Here is a 19,766-nt window from a genome sequence, read left to right on the forward strand (position 1 = left end):
ATCTGTTTCCGGACAAAACAAGAAGAAAGCAAGTGTAATTCACGCTACATATCGGCGGGCATTTTTTAATGTTAAAATCGATACATTACTAGACAAAGCGTTTTATTTTTTGAAGAAAATATTGTAAATCCAAGTGTACCGCGTCTTGACATATGAGCAATAAAGTCAGTAGAGGCGAATTTTTTGCCGGCAAAGTACGTAGGTTTAGTTAAAAGTTGCTTATTTTCAAGCTATATGCGCTGTTTTCGTATTCGGATTATGCCTTGGTTTGAGTACGATGCCATCGCAGTTAAAAAGATACGCGCACAATTGCTCTGGGGTTATTATTTGAAGTGCTTTAAATTCATTCTTTTTGAGTTTTCTCATCGGATTCAATTCAAATTTTTTTTGTAAATTCAAAAAAGTTTAGCGTGCCAACGACACGTGGTGTTCCCAAGCGGTCCCCCATCTAAGTACTAACCACGCCCAACAACGCTTAACTTCGGTGATCGGACGAGAACCGGTGGACCGTTGTGGTATGGCCGTTGACAAGTAAACATGTTTTGTGGTACGTGAACTACTGCGTAGCAAATCGACCGCCATACATTTCTTATTTACCATTGCGCCATTCTATTTTAGTATTTACGTGAATGCCGTAGATGTCATCAATATAGCATTTCTCGGGGCATCCTGTAAATGTCGAAAAAGAAACTTCATTCATATTCAATAGATTTTGCTATGGTGAAAGAAAAAGGGGCAAGGGGCAAATACACGCAATTGCTTGTTACAAACCAGAAATTGAAAATGTCTAGAAAAGCAAAGAAAATTTCACAGTTTTCACTATACACTGCTGTGCTGTGCTGTGCTCCACAAATCGCCACCAGATTTATCAGGAAATAAAGTAAAGAAATTAGAAAATTTATTGAACTCTAACAACTATTGCTTAACGCACGTCTTTACTATTTGCTAAAGCATTGCACACTTTCATATTCATCGAAAAATGTTAATTCGATTTAAATTTAAATTTACACATATCACCTAGAATGATTACTATATACGTACATACGTATACGAATGTTATGTATGTAAGATATTTAGGATGATATTGCCGTTTGTTTAACGAAAACATGGGTACTTACTATCTACTACTTACTAAAAATTATGGCAATTTAGTACTTTGAAATGTATGAATCTTGAAAAGAAAAGAAAAATTGGTAGACATAGAAAGGGTATTGTGATGTTTATTTAGGTCTATAATATTGTAAAGCTAGAAAATGTTTAGCCATTACCTATTGAATATTGCCTATCGCCTTGCACATGTCCATCGTCCATGTAGGAATTGCAAGGCAAGCCAAGACAAAAAAATTCTCATCCACTATGCATTTCGATTCTACAAAAATGTTAGTTATTAATCGAAACTGCGAACTTAGAACTGAGAAGTGAGAAGTGAGAACTGAGAACTGAGAACTGAGAACTGAGAACTGAGAACTGAGAACTGAGAACTGAAAACTGAAAACTGAAAACTGAAAACTGAAAACTGAAAATTGAAATAAACAAAGCATCCATATATACTTATCGTACGTCGTAGCAATTACGATTTATTATTTACAATGGCTACTATGACCACTACCTATGACGGAAAAGCAAAGCCAACGATGATCAGATCAGATTAAGATGTGAAGAGTGACGGGTGATGGACGAGAGCAAAGGCAAAGGGAAGACACCGGATCGGGAATGATGGGGAAATGGCGAAATGGCGAAAATTAATTGGGAGAATGATGAGCAGGACGACATAAGAAGTGCAAGAACGACCCTGATGTCTCTGCGGGGACTCTAAACGGCGTGGACGTTGGGGTGTACCGCTCAAGACGGCAAGGTAGGTAGGTGGCGTGCCACACCGCGCTGCACTCAAGCCAGCTATTGGGAATTTCATAAGTTTCTTCATCAATAACAGCCCATTTACTTAGAATTATTAATAAACAATTTACTTAGAATACTTATGTATGTACCGAAAACCTATCTGTTTCCGGACAAAACAAGAAGAAAGCAAGTGTAATTCACGCTACATATCGGCGGGCATTTTTTAATGTTAAAATCGATACATTACTAGACAAAGCGTTTTATTTTTTGAAGAAAATATTGTAAATCCAAGTGTACCGCGTCTTGACATATGAGCAATAAAGTCAGTAGAGGCGAATTTTTTGCCGGCAAAGTACGTAGGTTTAGTTAAAAGTTGCTTATTTTCAAGCTATATGCGCTGTTTTCGTATTCGGATTATGCCTTGGTTTGAGTACGATGCCATCGCAGTTAAAAAGATACGCGCACAATTGCTCTGGGGTTATTATTTGAAGTGCTTTAAATTCATTCTTTTTGAGTTTTCTCATCGGATTCAATTCAAATTTTTTTTGTAAATTCAAAAAAGTTTAGCGTGCCAACGACACGTGGTGTTCCCAAGCGGTCCCCCATCTAAGTACTAACCACGCCCAACAACGCTTAACTTCGGTGATCGGACGAGAACCGGTGGACCGTTGTGGTATGGCCGTTGACAAGTAAACATGTTTTGTGGTACGTGAACTACTGCGTAGCAAATCGACCGCCATACATTTCTTATTTACCATTGCGCCATTCTATTTTAGTATTTACGTGAATGCCGTAGATGTCATCAATATAGCATTTCTCGGGGCATCCTGTAAATGTCGAAAAAGAAACTTCATTCATATTCAATAGATTTTGCTATGGTGAAAGAAAAAGGGGCAAGGGGCAAATACACGCAATTGCTTGTTACAAACCAGAAATTGAAAATGTCTAGAAAAGCAAAGAAAATTTCACAGTTTTCACTATACACTGCTGTGCTGTGCTGTGCTCCACAAATCGCCACCAGATTTATCAGGAAATAAAGTAAAGAAATTAGAAAATTTATTGAACTCTAACAACTATTGCTTAACGCACGTCTTTACTATTTGCTAAAGCATTGCACACTTTCATATTCATCGAAAAATGTTAATTCGATTTAAATTTAAATTTACACATATCACCTAGAATGATTACTATATACGTACATACGTATACGAATGTTATGTATGTAAGATATTTAGGATGATATTGCCGTTTGTTTAACGAAAACATGGGTACTTACTATCTACTACTTACTAAAAATTATGGCAATTTAGTACTTTGAAATGTATGAATCTTGAAAAGAAAAGAAAAATTGGTAGACATAGAAAGGGTATTGTGATGTTTATTTAGGTCTATAATATTGTAAAGCTAGAAAATGTTTAGCCATTACCTATTGAATATTGCCTATCGCCTTGCACATGTCCATCGTCCATGTAGGAATTGCAAGGCAAGCCAAGACAAAAAAATTCTCATCCACTATGCATTTCGATTCTACAAAAATGTTAGTTATTAATCGAAACTGCGAACTTAGAACTGAGAAGTGAGAAGTGAGAACTGAGAACTGAGAACTGAGAACTGAGAACTGAGAACTGAGAACTGAGAACTGAAAACTGAAAACTGAAAACTGAAAACTGAAAACTGAAAATTGAAATAAACAAAGCATCCATATATACTTATCGTACGTCGTAGCAATTACGATTTATTATTTACAATGGCTACTATGACCACTACCTATGACGGAAAAGCAAAGCCAACGATGATCAGATCAGATTAAGATGTAAAGAGTGACGGGTGATGGACGAGAGCAAAGGCAAAGGGAAGACACCGGATCGGGAATGATGGGGAAATGGCGAAATGGCGAAAGTTAATTGGGAGAATGATGAGCAGGACGACATAAGAAGTGCAAGAACGACCCTGATGTCTCGGCGGGGACTCTAAACGGCGTGGACGGTGGGGTGTACCGCTCAAGACGGCAAGGTAAGTAGGTATGTAAATAACATGTAGTTATCTGCTTGGCTGACGAATCGGATAAAGAGAACGCACACTGTTTCGCAAAAATGAATTTATTTAATGCCATACGCCGGGCGTGCCACACCGCGCTGCAGTCAAGCCAGCTATTGGGAATTTCGTAAGTTTCTTCATCAATAACAGCCCATTTACTTAGAATTATGAATAAACAATTTACTTAGAATACTTATGTATGTACCGAAAACCTATCTGTTTCCGGACAAAACAAGAAGAAAGCAAGTGTAATTCACGCTACATATCGGCGGGCATTTTTTAATGTTAAAGTCGATACATTACTAGACAAAGCGTTTTATTTTTTGAAGAAAATATTGTAAATCCAAGTGTACCGCGTCTTGACATATGAGCAATAAAGTCAGTAGAGGCGAATTTTTTGCCGGCAAAGTACGTAGGTTTAGTTAAAAGTTGCTTATTTTCAAGCTATATGCGCTGTTTTCGTATTCGGATTATGCCTTGGTTTGAGTACGATGCCATCGCAGTTAAAAAGATACGCGCACAATTGCTCTGGGGTTATTATTTGAAGTGCTTTAAATTCATTCTTTTTGAGTTTTCTCATCGGATTCAATTCAAATTTTTTTTGTAAATTCAAAAAAGTTTAGCGTGCCAACGACACGTGGTGTTCCCAAGCGGTCCCCCATCTAAGTACTAACCACGCCCAACAACGCTTAACTTCGGTGATCGGACGAGAACCGGTGGACCGTTGTGGTATGGCCGTTGACAAGTAAACATGTTTTGTGGTACGTGAACTACTGCGTAGCAAATCGACCGCCATACATTTCTTATTTACCATTGCGCCATTCTATTTTAGTATTTACGTGAATGCCGTAGATGTCATCAATATAGCATTTCTCGGGGCATCCTGTAAATGTCGAAAAAGAAACTTTATTCATATTCAATAGATTTTGCTATGGTGAAAGAAAAAGGGGCAAGGGGCAAATACACGCAATTGCTTGTTACAAACCAGAAATTGAAAATGTCTAGAAAGCAAAGAAAATTTCACAGTTTTCACTATACACTGCTGTGCTGTGCTGTGCTCCACAAATCGCCACCAGATTTATCAGGAAATAAAGTAAAGAAATTAGAAAATTTATTGAACTCTAACAACTATTGCTTAACGCACGTCTTTACTATTTGCTAAAGCCATTGCACACTTTCATATTCATCGAAAAATGTTAATTCGATTTAAATTTAAATTTACACATATCACCTAGAATGATTACTATATACGTACATACGTATACGAATGTTATGTATGTAAGATATTTAGGATGATATTGCCGTTTGTTTAACGAAAACATGGGTACTTACTATCTACTACTTACTAAAAATTATGGCAATTTAGTACTTTGAAATGTATGAATCTTGAAAAGAAAAGAAAAATTGGTAGACATAGAAAGGGTATTGTGATGTTTATTTAGGTCTATAATATTGTAAAGCTAGAAAATGTTTAGCCATTACCTATTGAATATTGCCTATCGCCTTGCACATGTCCATCGTCCATGTAGGAATTGCAAGGCAAGCCAAGACAAAAAAATTCTCATCCACTATGCATTTCGATTCTACAAAAATGTTAGTTATTAATCGAAACTGCGAACTTAGAACTGAGAAGTGAGAAGTGAGAACTGAGAACTGAGAACTGAGAACTGAGAACTGAGAACTGAGAACTGAAAACTGAAAACTGAAAACTGAAAACTGAAAATTGAAATAAACAAAGCATCCATATATACTTATCGTACGTCGTAGCAATTACGATTTATTATTTACAATGGCTACTATGACCACTACCTATGACGGAAAAGCAAAGCCAACGATGATCAGATCAGATTAAGATGTAAAGAGTGACGGGTGATGGACGAGAGCAAAGGCAAAGGGAAGACACCGGATCGGGAATGATGGGGAAATGGCGAAATGGCGAAAGTTAATTGGGAGAATGATGAGCAGGACGACATAAGAAGTGCAAGAACGACCCTGATGTCTCGGCGGGGACTCTAAACGGCGTGGACGGTGGGGTGTACCGCTCAAGACGGCAAGGTAAGTAGGTATGTAAATAACATGTAGTTATCTGCTTGGCTGACGAATCGGATAAAGAGAACGCACACTGTTTCGCAAAAATGAATTTATTTAATGCCATACGCCGGGCGTGCCACACCGCGCTGCAGTCAAGCCAGCTATTGGGAATTTCGTAAGTTTCTTCATCAATAACAGCCCATTTACTTAGAATTATGAATAAACAATTTACTTAGAATACTTATGTATGTACCGAAACCTATCTGTTTCCGGACAAAACAAGAAGAAAGCAAGTGTAATTCACGCTACATATCGGCGGGCATTTTTTAATGTTAAAATCGATACATTACTAGACAAAGCGTTTTATTTTTTGAAGAAAATATTGTAAATCCAAGTGTACCGCGTCTTGACATATGAGCAATAAAGTCAGTAGAGGCGAATTTTTTGCCGGCAAAGTACGTAGGTTTAGTTAAAAGTTGCTTATTTTCAAGCTATATGCGCTGTTTTCGTATTCGGATTATGCCTTGGTTTGAGTACGATGCCATCGCAGTTAAAAAGATACGCGCACAATTGCTCTGGGGTTATTATTTGAAGTGCTTTAAATTCATTCTTTTTGAGTTTTCTCATCGGATTCAATTCAAATTTTTTTTGTAAATTCAAAAAAGTTTAGCGTGCCAACGACACGTGGTGTTCCCAAGCGGTCCCCCATCTAAGTACTAACCACGCCCAACAACGCTTAACTTCGGTGATCGGACGAGAACCGGTGGACCGTTGTGGTATGGCCGTTGACAAGTAAACATGTTTTGTGGTACGTGAACTACTGCGTAGCAAATCGACCGCCATACATTTCTTATTTACCATTGCGCCATTCTATTTTAGTATTTACGTGAATGCCGTAGATGTCATCAATATAGCATTTCTCGGGGCATCCTGTAAATGTCGAAAAAGAAACTTCATTCATATTCAATAGATTTTGCTATGGTGAAAGAAAAAGGGGCAAGGGGCAAATACACGCAATTGCTTGTTACAAACCAGAAATTGAAAATGTCTAGAAAAGCAAAGAAAATTTCACAGTTTTCACTATACACTGCTGTGCTGTGCTGTGCTCCACAAATCGCCACCAGATTTATCAGGAAATAAAGTAAAGAAATTAGAAAATTTATTGAACTCTAACAACTATTGCTTAACGCACGTCTTTACTATTTGCTAAAGCCATTGCACACTTTCATATTCATCGAAAAATGTTAATTCGATTTAAATTTAAATTTACACATATCACCTAGAATGATTACTATATACGTACATACGTATACGAATGTTATGTATGTAAGATATTTAGGATGGTATTGCCGTTTGTTTAACGAAAACATGGGCACTTACTATCTATTACTTACAATTTAGTACTTTGAAATGTATGAATCTTGAAAAGAAAAGAAAAATTGGTAGACATAGAAAGAGTATTGTGATGTTTATTTAGGTCTATAATATTGTAAAGCTAGAAAATGTTTAGCCATTACCTATTGAATATTGCCTATCGCCTTGCACATGTCATCGTCCATGTAGGAATTGCAAGGCAAGCCAAGACAAAAAAATTCTCATCCACTATGCATTTCGATTCTACAAAAATGTTAGTTATTAATCGAAACTGCGAACTGAGAACTGAGAACTGAGAACTGTAAACTGAAAATTGAAATAAACAAAGCATCCATATATACTTATCGTACGTCGTAGCAATTACGATTTATTATTTACAATGGCTACTATGACCACTACCTATGACGGAAAAGCAAAGCCAACGATGATCAGATCAGATTAAGATGTAAGAGTGACGGGTGATGGACGAGAGCAAAGGCAAAGGGAAGACACCGGATCGGGAATGATGGGGAAATGGCGAAATGGCGAAAGTTAATTGGGAGAATGATGAGCAGGACGACATAAGAAGTGCAAGAACGACCCTGATGTCTCGGCGGGGACTCTAAACGGCGTGGACGGTGGGGTGTACCGCTCAAGACGGCAAGGTAAGTAGGTATGTAAATAACATGTAGTTATCTGCTTGGCTGACGAATCGGATAAAGAGAACGCACACTGTTTCGCAAAAATGAATTTATTTAATGCCATACGCCGGGCGTGCCACACCGCGCTGCAGTCAAGCCAGCTATTGGGAATTTCGTAAGTTTCTTCATCAATAACAGCCCATTTACTTAGAATTATGAATAAACAATTTACTTAGAATACTTATGTATGTACCGAAAACCTATCTGTTTCCGGACAAAACAAGAAGAAAGCAAGTGTAATTCACGCTACATATCGGCGGGCATTTTTTAATGTTAAAGTCGATACATTACTAGACAAAGCGTTTTATTTTTTGAAGAAAATATTGTAAATCCAAGTGTACCGCGTCTTGACATATGAGCAATAAAGTCAGTAGAGGCGAATTTTTTGCCGGCAAAGTACGTAGGTTTAGTTAAAAGTTGCTTATTTTCAAGCTATATGCGCTGTTTTCGTATTCGGATTATGCCTTGGTTTGAGTACGATGCCATCGCAGTTAAAAAGATACGCGCACAATTGCTCTGGGGTTATTATTTGAAGTGCTTTAAATTCATTCTTTTTGAGTTTTCTCATCGGATTCAATTCAAATTTTTTTTGTAAATTCAAAAAAGTTTAGCGTGCCAACGACACGTGGTGTTCCCAAGCGGTCCCCCATCTAAGTACTAACCACGCCCAACAACGCTTAACTTCGGTGATCGGACGAGAACCGGTGGACCGTTGTGGTATGGCCGTTGACAAGTAAACATGTTTTGTGGTACGTGAACTACTGCGTAGCAAATCGACCGCCATACATTTCTTATTTACCATTGCGCCATTCTATTTTAGTATTTACGTGAATGCCGTAGATGTCATCAATATAGCATTTCTCGGGGCATCCTGTAAATGTCGAAAAAGAAACTTTATTCATATTCAATAGATTTTGCTATGGTGAAAGAAAAGAGGCAAGGGGCAAGGGGCAAATACACGCAATTGCTTGTTACAAACCAGAAATTGAAAATGTCTAGAAAAGCAAAGAAAATTTCACAGTTTTCACTATACACTGCTGTGCTGTGCTGTGCTCCACAAATCGCCACCAGATTTATCAGGAAATAAAGTAAAGAAATTAGAAAATTTATTGAACTCTAACAACTATTGCTTAACGCACGTCTTTACTATTTGCTAAACCATTGCACACTTTCATATTCATCGAAAAATGTTAATTCGATTTAAATTTAAATTTACACATATCACCTAGAATGATTACTATATACGTACATACGTATACGAATGTTATGTATGTAAGATATTTAGGATGGTATTGCCGTTTGTTTAACGAAAACATGGGCACTTACTATCTATTACTTACAATTTAGTACTTTGAAATGTATGAATCTTGAAAAGAAAAGAAAAATTGGTAGACATAGAAAGAGTATTGTGATGTTTATTTAGGTCTATAATATTGTAAAGCTAGAAAATGTTTAGCCATTACCTATTGAATATTGCCTATCGCCTTGCACATGTCATCGTCCATGTAGGAATTGCAAGGCAAGCCAAGACAAAAAAATTCTCATCCACTATGCATTTCGATTCTACAAAAATGTTAGTTATTAATCGAAACTGCGAACTGAGAACTGAGAACTGAGAACTGTAAACTGAAAATTGAAATAAACAAAGCATCCATATATACTTATCGTACGTCGTAGCAATTACGATTTATTATTTACAATGGCTACTATGACCACTACCTATGACGGAAAAGCAAAGCCAACGATGATCAGATCAGATTAAGATGTAAAGAGTGACGGGTGATGGACGAGAGCAAAGGCAAAGGGAAGACACCGGATCGGGAATGATGGGGAAATGGCGAAATGGCGAAAGTTAATTGGGAGAATGATGAGCAGGACGACATAAGAAGTGCAAGAACGACCCTGATGTCTCGGCGGGGACTCTAAACGGCGTGGACGGTGGGGTGTACCGCTCAAGACGGCAAGGTAAGTAGGTATGTAAATAACATGTAGTTATCTGCTTGGCTGACGAATCGGATAAAGAGAACGCACACTGTTTCGCAAAAATGAATTTATTTAATGCCATACGCCGGGCGTGCCACACCGCGCTGCAGTCAAGCCAGCTATTGGGAATTTCGTAAGTTTCTTCATCAATAACAGCCCATTTACTTAGAATTATGAATAAACAATTTACTTAGAATACTTATGTATGTACCGAAAACCTATCTGTTTCCGGACAAAACAAGAAGAAAGCAAGTGTAATTCACGCTACATATCGGCGGGCATTTTTTAATGTTAAAATCGATACATTACTAGACAAAGCGTTTTATTTTTTGAAGAAAATATTGTAAATCCAAGTGTACCGCGTCTTGACATATGAGCAATAAAGTCAGTAGAGGCGAATTTTTTGCCGGCAAAGTACGTAGGTTTAGTTAAAAGTTGCTTATTTTCAAGCTATATGCGCTGTTTTCGTATTCGGATTATGCCTTGGTTTGAGTACGATGCCATCGCAGTTAAAAAGATACGCGCACAATTGCTCTGGGGTTATTATTTGAAGTGCTTTAAATTCATTCTTTTTGAGTTTTCTCATCGGATTCAATTCAAATTTTTTTTGTAAATTCAAAAAAGTTTAGCGTGCCAACGACACGTGGTGTTCCCAAGCGGTCCCCCATCTAAGTACTAACCACGCCCAACAACGCTTAACTTCGGTGATCGGACGAGAACCGGTGGACCGTTGTGGTATGGCCGTTGACAAGTAAACATGTTTTGTGGTACGTGAACTACTGCGTAGCAAATCGACCGCCATACATTTCTTATTTACCATTGCGCCATTCTATTTTAGTATTTACGTGAATGCCGTAGATGTCATCAATATAGCATTTCTCGGGGCATCCTGTAAATGTCGAAAAAGAAACTTTATTCATATTCAATAGATTTTGCTATGGTGAAAGAAAAAGGGGCAAGGGGCAAATACACGCAATTGCTTGTTACAAACCAGAAATTGAAAATGTCTAGAAAAGCAAAGAAAATTTCACAGTTTTCACTATACACTGCTGTGCTGTGCTGTGCTCCACAAATCGCCACCAGATTTATCAGGAAATAAAGTAAAGAAATTAGAAAATTTATTGAACTCTAACAACTATTGCTTAACGCACGTCTTTACTATATTTGCTAAACCATTGCACACTTTCATATTCATCGAAAAATGTTAATTCGATTTAAATTTAAATTTACACATATCACCTAGAATGATTACTATATACGTACATACGTATACGAATGTTATGTATGTAAGATATTTAGGATGGTATTGCCGTTTGTTTAACGAAAACATGGGCACTTACTATCTATTACTTACTAATTTAGTACTTTGAAATGTATGAATCTTGAAAAGAAAAGAAAAATTGGTAGACATAGAAAGAGTATTGTGATGTTTATTTAGGTCTATAATATTGTAAAGCTAGAAAATGTTTAGCCATTACCTATTGAATATTGCCTATCGCCTTGCACATGTCATCGTCCATGTAGGAATTGCAAGGCAAGCCAAGACAAAAAAATTCTCATCCACTATGCATTTCGATTCTACAAAAATGTTAGTTATTAATCGAAACTGCGAACTGAGAACTGAGAACTGAGAACTGTAAACTGAAAATTGAAATAAACAAAGCATCCATATATACTTATCGTACGTCGTAGCAATTACGATTTATTATTTACAATGGCTACTATGACCACTACCTATGACGGAAAAGCAAAGCCAACGATGATCAGATCAGATTAAGATGTAAAGAGTGACGGGTGATGGACGAGAGCAAAGGCAAAGGGAAGACACCGGATCGGGAATGATGGGGAAATGGCGAAATGGCGAAAGTTAATTGGGAGAATGATGAGCAGGACGACATAAGAAGTGCAAGAACGACCCTGATGTCTCGGCGGGGACTCTAAACGGCGTGGACGTTGGGGTGTACCGCTCAAGACGGCAAGGTAAGTAGGTATGTAAATAACATGTAGTTATCTGCTTGGCTGACGAATCGGATAAAGAGAACGCACACTGTTTCGCAAAATGAATTTATTTAATGCCATACGCCGGGCGTGCCACACCGCGCTGCAGTCAAGCCAGCTATTGGGAATTTCGTAAGTTTCTTCATCAATAACAGCCCATTTACTTAGAATTATGAATAAACAATTTACTTAGAATACTTATGTATGTACCGAAAACCTATCTGTTTCCGGACAAAACAAGAAGAAAGCAAGTGTAATTCACGCTACATATCGGCGGGCATTTTTTAATGTTAAAGTCGATACATTACTAGACAAAGCGTTTTATTTTTTGAAGAAAATATTGTAAATCCAAGTGTACCGCGTCTTGACATATGAGCAATAAAGTCAGTAGAGGCGAATTTTTTGCCGGCAAAGTACGTAGGTTTAGTTAAAAGTTGCTTATTTTCAAGCTATATGCGCTGTTTTCGTATTCGGATTATGCCTTGGTTTGAGTACGATGCCATCGCAGTTAAAAAGATACGCGCACAATTGCTCTGGGGTTATTATTTGAAGTGCTTTAAATTCATTCTTTTTGAGTTTTCTCATCGGATTCAATTCAAATTTTTTTTGTAAATTCAAAAAAGTTTAGCGTGCCAACGACACGTGGTGTTCCCAAGCGGTCCCCCATCTAAGTACTAACCACGCCCAACAACGCTTAACTTCGGTGATCGGACGAGAACCGGTGGACCGTTGTGGTATGGCCGTTGACAAGTAAACATGTTTTGTGGTACGTGAACTACTGCGTAGCAAATCGACCGCCATACATTTCTTATTTACCATTGCGCCATTCTATTTTAGTATTTACGTGAATGCCGTAGATGTCATCAATATAGCATTTCTCGGGGCATCCTGTAAATGTCGAAAAAGAAACTTTATTCATATTCAATAGATTTTGCTATGGTGAAAGAAAAAGAGGCAAGGGGCAAGGGGCAAATACACGCAATTGCTTGTTACAAACCAGAAATTGAAAATGTCTAGGAAAGCAAAGAAAATTTCACAGTTTTCACTATACACTGCTGTGCTGTGCTGTGCTCCACAAATCGCCACCAGATTTATCAGGAAATAAAGTAAAGAAATTAGAAAATTTATTGAACTCTAACAACTATTGCTTAACGCACGTCTTTACTATATTTGCTAAACCATTGCACACTTTCATATTCATCGAAAAATGTTAATTCGATTTAAATTTAAATTTACACATATCACCTAGAATGATTACTATATACGTACATACGTATACGAATGTTATGTATGTAAGATATTTAGGATGATATTGCCGTTTGTTTAACGAAAACATGGGCACTTACTATCTATTACTTACAATTTAGTACTTTGAAATGTATGAATCTTGAAAAGAAAAGAAAAATTGGTAGACATAGAAAGAGTATTGTGATGTTTATTTAGGTCTATAATATTGTAAAGCTAGAAAATGTTTAGCCATTACCTATTGAATATTGCCTATCGCCTTGCACATGTCATCGTCCATGTAGGAATTGCAAGGCAAGCCAAGACAAAAAAATTCTCATCCACTATGCATTTCGATTCTACAAAAATGTTAGTTATTAATCGAAACTGCGAACTGAGAACTGAGAACTGAGAACTGTAAACTGAAAATTGAAATAAACAAAGCATCCATATATACTTATCGTACGTCGTAGCAATTACGATTTATTATTTACAATGGCTACTATGACCACTACCTATGACGGAAAAGCAAAGCCAACGATGATCAGATCAGATTAAGATGTAAAGAGTGACGGGTGATGGACGAGAGCAAAGGCAAAGGGAAGACACCGGATCGGGAATGATGGGGAAATGGCGAAATGGCGAAAGTTAATTGGGAGAATGATGAGCAGGACGACATAAGAAGTGCAAGAACGACCCTGATGTCTCTGCGGGGACTCTAAACGGCGTGGACGGTGGGGTGTACCGCTCAAGACGGCAAGGTAAGTAGGTATGTAAATAACATGTAGTTATCTGCTTGGCTGACGAATCGGATAAAGAGAACGCACACTGTTTCGCAAAAATGAATTTATTTAATGCCATACGCCGGGCGTGCCACACCGCGCTGCAGTCAAGCCAGCTATTGGGAATTTCGTAAGTTTCTTCATCAATAACAGCCCATTTACTTAGAATTATGAATAAACAATTTACTTAGAATACTTATGTATGTACCGAAAACCTATCTGTTTCCGGACAAAACAAGAAGAAAGCAAGTGTAATTCACGCTACATATCGGCGGGCATTTTTTAATGTTAAAGTCGATACATTACTAGACAAAGCGTTTTATTTTTTGAAGAAAATATTGTAAATCCAAGTGTACCGCGTCTTGACATATGAGCAATAAAGTCAGTAGAGGCGAATTTTTTGCCGGCAAAGTACGTAGGTTTAGTTAAAAGTTGCTTATTTTCAAGCTATATGCGCTGTTTTCGTATTCGGATTATGCCTTGGTTTGAGTACGATGCCATCGCAGTTAAAAAGATACGCGCACAATTGCTCTGGGGTTATTATTTGAAGTGCTTTAAATTCATTCTTTTTGAGTTTTCTCATCGGATTCAATTCAAATTTTTTTTGTAAATTCAAAAAAGTTTAGCGTGCCAACGACACGTGGTGTTCCCAAGCGGTCCCCCATCTAAGTACTAACCACGCCCAACAACGCTTAACTTCGGTGATCGGACGAGAACCGGTGGACCGTTGTGGTATGGCCGTTGACAAGTAAACATGTTTTGTGGTACGTGAACTACTGCGTAGCAAATCGACCGCCATACATTTCTTATTTACCATTGCGCCATTCTATTTTAGTATTTACGTGAATGCCGTAGATGTCATCAATATAGCATTTCTCGGGGCATCCTGTAAATGTCGAAAAAGAAACTTTATTCATATTCAATAGATTTTGCTATGGTGAAAGAAAAGAGGCAGGGCAAGGGGCAAATACACGCAATTGCTTGTTACAAACCAGAAATTGAAAATGTCTAGAAAAGCAAAGAAAATTTCACAGTTTTCACTATACACTGCTGTGCTGTGCTGTGCTCCACAAATCGCCACCAGATTTATCAGGAAATAAAGTAAAGAAATTAGAAAATTTATTGAACTCTAACAACTATTGCTTAACGCACGTCTTTACTATATTGCTAAACCATTGCACACTTTCATATTCATCGAAAAATGTTAATTCGATTTAAATTTAAATTTACACATATCACCTAGAATGATTACTATATACGTACATACGTATACGAATGTTATGTATGTAAGATATTTAGGATGATATTGCCGTTTGTTTAACGAAAACATGGGCACTTACTATCTATTACTAATTATGGCAATTTAGTACTTTGAAATGTATGAATCTTGAAAAGAAAAGAAAAATTGGTAGACATAGAAAGAGTATTGTGATGTTTATTTAGGTCTATAATATTGTAAAGCTAGAAAATGTTTAGCCATTACCTATTGAATATTGCCTATCGCCTTGCACATGTCATCGTCCATGTAGGAATTGCAAGGCAAGCCAAGACAAAAAAATTCTCATCCACTATGCATTTCGATTCTACAAAAATGTTAGTTATTAATCGAAACTGCGAACTGAGAACTGAGAACTGAGAACTGTAAACTGAAAATTGAAATAAACAAAGCATCCATATATACTTATCGTACGTCGTAGCAATTACGATTTATTATTTACAATGGCTACTATGACCACTACCTATGACGGAAAAGCAAAGCCAACGATGATCAGATCAGATTAAGATGTAAAGAGTGACGGGTGATGGACGAGAGCAAAGGCAAAGGGAAGACACCGGATCGGGAATGATGGGGAAATGGCGAAATGGCGAAAGTTAATTGGGAGAATGATGAGCAGGACGACATAAGAAGTGCAAGAACGACCCTGATGTCTCGGCGGGGACTCTAAACGGCGTGGACGGTGGGGTGTACCGCTCAAGACGGCAAGGTAAGTAGGTATGTAAATAACATGTAGTTATCTGCTTGGCTGACGAATCGGATAAAGAGAACGCACACTGTTTCGCAAAAATGAATTTATTTAATGCCATACGCCGGGCGTGCCACACCGCGCTGCAGTCAAGCCAGCTATTGGGAATTTCGTAAGTTTCTTCATCAATAACAGCCCATTTACTTAGAATTATGAATAAACAATTTACTTAGAATACTTATGTATGTACCGAAAACCTATCTGTTTCCGGACAAAACAAGAAGAAAGCAAGTGTAATTCACGCTACATATCGGCGGGCATTTTTTAATGTTAAAGTCGATACATTACTAGACAAAGCGTTTTATTTTTTGAAGAAAATATTGTAAATCCAAGTGTACCGCGTCTTGACATATGAGCAATAAAGTCAGTAGAGGCGAATTTTTTGCCGGCAAAGTACGTAGGTTTAGTTAAAAGTTGCTTATTTTCAAGCTATATGCGCTGTTTTCGTATTCGGATTATGCCTTGGTTTGAGTACGATGCCATCGCAGTTAAAAAGATACGCGCACAATTGCTCTGGGGTTATTATTTGAAGTGCTTTAAATTCATTCTTTTTGAGTTTTCTCATCGGATTCAATTCAAATTTTTTTTGTAAATTCAAAAAAGTTTAGCGTGCCAACGACACGTGGTGTTCCCAAGCGGTCCCCCATCTAAGTACTAACCACGCCCAACAACGCTTAACTTCGGTGATCGGACGAGAACCGGTGGACCGTTGTGGTATGGCCGTTGACAAGTAAACATGTTTTGTGGTACGTGAACTACTGCGTAGCAAATCGACCGCCATACATTTCTTATTTACCATTGCGCCATTCTATTTTAGTATTTACGTGAATGCCGTAGATGTCATCAATATAGCATTTCTCGGGGCATCCTGTAAATGTCGAAAAAGAAACTTATTCATATTCAATAGATTTTGCTATGGTGAAAGAAAAAGAGGCAAGGGGCAAGGGGCAAATACACGCAATTGCTTGTTACAAACCAGAAATTGAAAATGTCTAGAAAAGCAAAGAAAATTTCACAGTTTTCACTATACACTGCTGTGCTGTGCTGTGCTCCACAAATCGCCACCAGATTTATCAGGAAATAAAGTAAAGAAATTAGAAAATTTATTGAACTCTAACAACTATTGCTTAACGCACGTCTTTACTATATTTGCTAAACCATTGCACACTTTCATATTCATCGAAAAATGTTAATTCGATTTAAATTTAAATTTACACATATCACCTAGAATGATTACTATATACGTACATACGTATACGAATGTTATGTATGTAAGATATTTAGGATGATATTGCCGTTTGTTTAACGAAAACATGGGTACTTACTATCTACTTACTAAAATTATGGCAATTTAGTACTTTGAAATGTATGAATCTTGAAAAGAAAAGAAAAATTGGTAGACATAGAAAGAGTATTGTGATGTTTATTTAGGTCTATAATATTGTAAAGCTAGAAAATGTTTAGCCATTACCTATTGAATATTGCCTATCGCCTTGCACATGTCATCGTCCATGTAGGAATTGCAAGGCAAGCCAAGACAAAAAAATTCTCATCCACTATGCATTTCGATTCTACAAAAATGTTAGTTATTAATCGAAACTGCGAACTGAGAACTGAGAACTGAGAACTGTAAACTGAAAATTGAAATAAACAAAGCATCCATATATACTTATCGTACGTCGTAGCAATTACGATTTATTATTTACAATGGCTACTATGACCACTACCTATGACGGAAAAGCAAAGCCAACGATGATCAGATCAGATTAAGATGTAAGAGTGACGGGTGATGGACGAGAGCAAAGGCAAAGGGAAGACACCGGATCGGGAATGATGGGGAAATGGCGAAATGGCGAAAGTTAATTGGGAGAATGATGAGCAGGACGACATAAGAAGTGCAAGAACGACCCTGATGTCTCGGCGGGGACTCTAAACGGCGTGGACGGTGGGGTGTACCGCTCAAGACGGCAAGGTAAGGTAGGTATGTAAATAACATGTAGTTATCTGCTTGGCTGACGAATCGGATAAAGAGAACGCACACTGTTTCGCAAAATGAATTTATTTAATGCCATACGCCGGGCGTGCCACACCGCGCTGCAGTCAAGCCAGCTATTGGGAATTTCGTAAGTTTCTTCATCAATAACAGCCCATTTACTTAGAATTATGAATAAACAATTTACTTAGAATACTTATGTATGTACCGAAAACCTATCTGTTTCCGGACAAAACAAGAAGAAAGCAAGTGTAATTCACGCTACATATCGGCGGGCATTTTTTAATGTTAAAGTCGATACATTACTAGACAAAGCGTTTTATTTTTTGAAGAAAATATTGTAAACGCAAGTGTACTGCGTCTTGACATATGAGCAATAAAGTCAGTAGAGGCGAATTTTTTGCCGGCAAAGTACGTAGGTTTAGTTAAAAGTTGCTTATTTTCAAGCTATATGCGCTGTTTTCGTATTCGGATTATGCCTTGGTTTGAGTACGATGCCATCGCAGTTAAAAAGATACGCGCACAATTGCTCTGGGGTTATTATTTGAAGTGCTTTAAATTCATTCTTTTTGAGTTTTCTCATCGGATTCAATTCAAATTTTTTTTGTAAATTCAAAAAAGTTTAGCGTGCCAACGACACGTGGTGTTCCCAAGCGGTCCCCCATCTAAGTACTAACCACGCCCAACAACGCTTAACTTCGGTGATCGGACGAGAACCGGTGGACCGTTGTGGTATGGCCGTTGACAAGTAAACATGTTTTGTGGTACGTGAACTACTGCGTAGCAAATCGACCGCCATACATTTCTTATTTACCATTGCGCCATTCTATTTTAGTATTTACGTGAATGCCGTAGATGTCATCAATATAGCATTTCTCGGGGCATCCTGTAAATGTCGAAAAAGAAACTTTATTCATATTCAATAGATTTTGCTATGGTGAAAGAAAAAGGGGCAAGGGGCAAATACACGCAATTGCTTGTTACAAACCAGAAATTGAAAATGTCTAGAAAAGCAAAGAAAATTTCACAGTTTTCACTATACACTGCTGTGCTGTGCTGTGCTCCACAAATCGCCACCAGATTTATCAGGAAATAAAGTAAAGAAATTAGAAAATTTATTGAACTCTAACAACTATTGCTTAACGCACGTCTTTACTATTTGCTAAACCATTGCACACTTTCATATTCATCGAAAAATGTTAATTCGATTTAAATTTAAATTTACACATATCACCTAGAATGATTACTATATACGTACATACGTATACGAATGTTATGTATGTAAGATATTTAGGATGATATTGCCGTTTGTTTAACGAAAACATGGGTACTTACTATCTACTACTTACTAAAAATTATGGCAATTTAGTACTTTGAAATGTATGAATCTTGAAAAGAAAAGAAAAATTGGTAGACATAGAAAGAGTATTGTGATGTTTATTTAGGTCTATAATATTGTAAAGCTAGAAAATGTTTAGCCATTACCTATTGAATATTGCCTATCGCCTTGCACATGTCATCGTCCATGTAGGAATTGCAAGGCAAGCCAAGACAAAAAAATTCTCATCCACTATGCATTTCGATTCTACAAAAATGTTAGTTATTAATCGAAACTGCGAACTGAGAACTGAGAACTGAGAACTGTAAACTGAAAATTGAAATAAACAAAGCATCCATATATACTTATCGTACGTCGTAGCAATTACGATTTATTATTTACAATGGCTACTATGACCACTACCTATGACGGAAAAGCAAAGCCAACGATGATCAGATCAGATTAAGATGTAAAGAGTGACGG

General features: G+C 37.4%; 10 non-coding genes across 10 annotated transcripts; all 10 read right to left on the minus strand.

Moving 5' to 3' along the window:
• Window positions 1–411: 411 nt before the first annotated feature.
• On the minus strand, window positions 412–529 carry LOC119650503. Its single transcript, XR_005249317.1, has one exon. It is a non-coding gene; the product is annotated as a 5S ribosomal RNA (ribosomal RNA).
• A 1,879-nt stretch (window positions 530–2,408) lies between these two features.
• LOC119650515 lies at window positions 2,409–2,526 on the minus strand. Its single transcript, XR_005249326.1, has one exon. It is a non-coding gene; the product is annotated as a 5S ribosomal RNA (ribosomal RNA).
• A 1,975-nt stretch (window positions 2,527–4,501) lies between these two features.
• Window positions 4,502–4,619, minus strand: LOC119650471. Its single transcript, XR_005249286.1, has one exon. It is a non-coding gene; the product is annotated as a 5S ribosomal RNA (ribosomal RNA).
• A 1,960-nt stretch (window positions 4,620–6,579) lies between these two features.
• LOC119650472 lies at window positions 6,580–6,697 on the minus strand. The gene has a single exon (XR_005249287.1). It is a non-coding gene; the product is annotated as a 5S ribosomal RNA (ribosomal RNA).
• Window positions 6,698–8,574: 1,877 nt separating this feature from the next.
• On the minus strand, window positions 8,575–8,692 carry LOC119650473. Its single transcript, XR_005249288.1, has one exon. It is a non-coding gene; the product is annotated as a 5S ribosomal RNA (ribosomal RNA).
• A 1,883-nt stretch (window positions 8,693–10,575) lies between these two features.
• Window positions 10,576–10,693, minus strand: LOC119650474. The gene has a single exon (XR_005249289.1). It is a non-coding gene; the product is annotated as a 5S ribosomal RNA (ribosomal RNA).
• A 1,879-nt stretch (window positions 10,694–12,572) lies between these two features.
• LOC119650475 lies at window positions 12,573–12,690 on the minus strand. Its single transcript, XR_005249290.1, has one exon. It is a non-coding gene; the product is annotated as a 5S ribosomal RNA (ribosomal RNA).
• Window positions 12,691–14,576: 1,886 nt separating this feature from the next.
• On the minus strand, window positions 14,577–14,694 carry LOC119650476. Its single transcript, XR_005249291.1, has one exon. It is a non-coding gene; the product is annotated as a 5S ribosomal RNA (ribosomal RNA).
• A 1,888-nt stretch (window positions 14,695–16,582) lies between these two features.
• Window positions 16,583–16,700, minus strand: LOC119650477. Its single transcript, XR_005249292.1, has one exon. It is a non-coding gene; the product is annotated as a 5S ribosomal RNA (ribosomal RNA).
• Window positions 16,701–18,593: 1,893 nt separating this feature from the next.
• On the minus strand, window positions 18,594–18,711 carry LOC119650479. The gene has a single exon (XR_005249293.1). It is a non-coding gene; the product is annotated as a 5S ribosomal RNA (ribosomal RNA).
• Window positions 18,712–19,766: the final 1,055 nt, after the last annotated feature.

This window comes from Hermetia illucens, chromosome 2 (assembly GCF_905115235.1).
Source record: "Hermetia illucens chromosome 2, iHerIll2.2.curated.20191125, whole genome shotgun sequence".
NCBI lineage: Eukaryota > Metazoa > Arthropoda > Insecta > Diptera > Stratiomyidae > Hermetia > Hermetia illucens.